Source organism: Lactuca serriola, chromosome 3, assembly GCF_051521515.1.
Source record: "Lactuca serriola cultivar US96UC23 chromosome 3, Lser_US96UC23_V15, whole genome shotgun sequence".
Taxonomy (NCBI): domain Eukaryota; kingdom Viridiplantae; phylum Streptophyta; class Magnoliopsida; order Asterales; family Asteraceae; genus Lactuca; species Lactuca serriola.
This window is the reverse complement of record NC_136410.1, coordinates 172,853,366-172,856,285: the sequence shown is the minus strand read 5'-3', so window position 1 is coordinate 172,856,285 and position 2,920 is coordinate 172,853,366.

Genomic DNA, 2,920 nt, shown 5'->3' with positions numbered 1-2,920 from the left:
GATCGAGATCAACGAGAGACTCAACTTCGTTGAAGAACCAGTAGAGATCATGGACCGAGAGGTCAAGCAAACAAAGCAGAGCCGTATCCCGATAGTGAAGGTTCGCTGGAACGCCAAACGAGGACCTGAATTCACTTAGGAACGAGAGGATCAGATGAAACTAAAATATCCTCATCTTTTTGCTTAGTTATTTGTAACTACTTATTTGCTTAAATTCTAATTTCAGGACGAAATTCCTTCTAACGGGGGGATGATGTGACAACCCGAAATTTCCATTATGTACTACATATCAAGTCAATAGAAGTCAGAATAGTTATTGTTAACTTTCGGATGATTTGGGATAAGTTTGAACATTTTATGATTAACACTTTAGGTAGGGCTGTGCATGGGTCGGTTTGGGTCGGTTTTAGACCCCAACCCAACCCAACCCGTAAATGATCGGTTTCTGGTTTTCAGAACCCAATAGGATCGATTTCTGGCCGGTTCGGTTTCTCGGTTTCTGATATCGGTTTGGGCGGTTTCTCGGTTTCTTGGGTTTAACCCATACACTAATGGTTTCTGGGTATAAACCATGGGTTTTGGGTTTGAACCCATTTTCCAAAAATGGAACAATTAGTTAAATAATTCAAAAATCAGCGACACATTGACACATTCTACATGAACAAAGCATTCAGAAATCAGAACATAAACACAACATGGGAAATCAAAAAATAAACACAACATTGAAATCAGAAATCAGTTGTAAACGAGGCACATTACACAAAACTAAGTGAGGAACGAACCGTATTTGACGATTCAGAGGCGTTGTAGGTCTCGTTGGTGGCGCCGGAGGTTTGGGGGTTCTGTTACTGCGCTACAGGTCTCGTTGGTGGCGTCGGAGGCTCGGAGCCTCGGATGTGTGGGAGCAGCTGAGCGCCGGAGGACGGAGGATCTTCACTTCACTCTTCAGTCGTCTACTCGTCTTCAGTGGGATGTGCCAATGGGGAATGCGAGACTGCGAGTAGTCGAGTACCAAGTAGGGCAAAACGAAAACGGGAGTAAATGACCTAGGCTTCTTTTATTTATTTTTATTATATATATATATATATATATATATATATATATATATATATATATATATATATATATAAACATAAAATAATCAATAAAAAGCATCGCGTTTGCGGGTTTACTGGCTCGGTTTCTCGGTTTTTAAAGAGGGGTCAGTTTCTCGGGTTGTTGGGTCGGTTTCTGGATGCAAAACCGAAACCGAACCCAAAAATTCGGTTTTTACAAATTAAAACCCACACCGTCGGTTTTGATTCGGTTTTGGTTTTTTCGGTTTCGGTTTCATCGGTTTTTGTCGGTTTCTCGGTTTCTTGGTTCTGTTTTGCTCACCCCTAACTTTAGGGGATGCCAGGAGAGGGGATGTTCTTAGGGTTATTGTGCAACAATGACATTTCATACTCCAAGAAATTATAATTATACGACCCGAACATGGAGTTTGCGGTCCAAAACCCTAGGGGTATATATATGGTCCTTAGCCATATTTATTCATTTGTTCCATTTCCAACTAGAGAAAAGCCAAATTCTCTCTTACGGATCTTCGGCCTTTCATCCCAAATCATGAGTACTTCGATCTAAGTGTATTATAGGGCTTGATATGTGTCTAATAACATAAAAATCGTATCAAAACAACAAGATCAAAGAGTTTACGGCCCAAGAACACCTTGGACCGTAAACCCTTCTTTAAGGGACAAAAGAGTGCCCTAGTCCCTTCCTTTTGCAATGAAACTAGCCTAGACTCGTACCCTAATGTATGTAGGACTAGAAAACACCCCAAGAACATCAAGAGTAATGTGTTCATGGCCCAAGAAGTTCTTGGACCGTGAACCCCAATCAAGAGTGCCAAAGTTTGCTTTAACTCTTCATAAGCCTTGGACACTAGCCTAGATTCATTCCTAGTTAAGTTAGGGACTTGAAAACACCAAAAACACCATACCCATGAGAGATTACGGCCTTACTCTCTTAGGGATTTGGTTCTAGGGCCGTGAACTCCTCAAAGGAGTTGAAAGGTGCCCTAATCTCTTCCAAGGACTAAGCCATCAAGTAGAAATGCTTCTTAGGGTCTTGTAAAACCTCAAAACATCAAATGGTCAAGGAATTATGAGCTTACGGGCGTAAACCCATGAGTTTACGACGGTAAATCATTTGTTGAGGACCTTAGGGCCGTGAACTCCCTTAGGGAGTTTTCCATGAACCCTACACCCATTAGCCATACCCTACAACACTTGGATGCAACCCTTGTGATCTTTAAACACTTGAACCAAAATGTTTTCATGTTCTAGAGTGTCCCAACATGATTTATTAGTTATAAATTGACTAATTAGTTATATATATGTTTATTATATGATAACTAGGCTCGCGTGTGTGTACAAGTCTCCATTTGTCACCTAGCACCGTATCCGACACTTCAATCCAATCCACTCACTGCAAGTGAGTTCATACCCCTTAATCAATGTTTTAAATGATTTTAAATGCTTTAATGGGGGGGGGATACAAGTAAAAAACAACATGCTATAGAATCAATCACATGTGATTTATAACTGTGTTTTTATCCAACTGATTTCACATGCTTCAAAATGTGATGTATGAAATGGTTTTCTATCTTAAAAATACTTTGTTATCAAATGTATTGCTTTTGAAATGTTTATTAAAATGAAATCAAGTCATTGTTAATTATTGTTCAAAACTCTTAAATGTCTTACAAAAACATTTTCATCTTCTTGATCAAAACTATATCTATACACTTATGTTCTTATATATGTATTGATATGATAGCTTTCATCCTTCATTCAGTTTCCCACACTCTTGTGTAGCAAGGGTGTATAAACCTGCTTGGACAATCAATTACCTTCCAGTTAACTATTATAGGGATAGT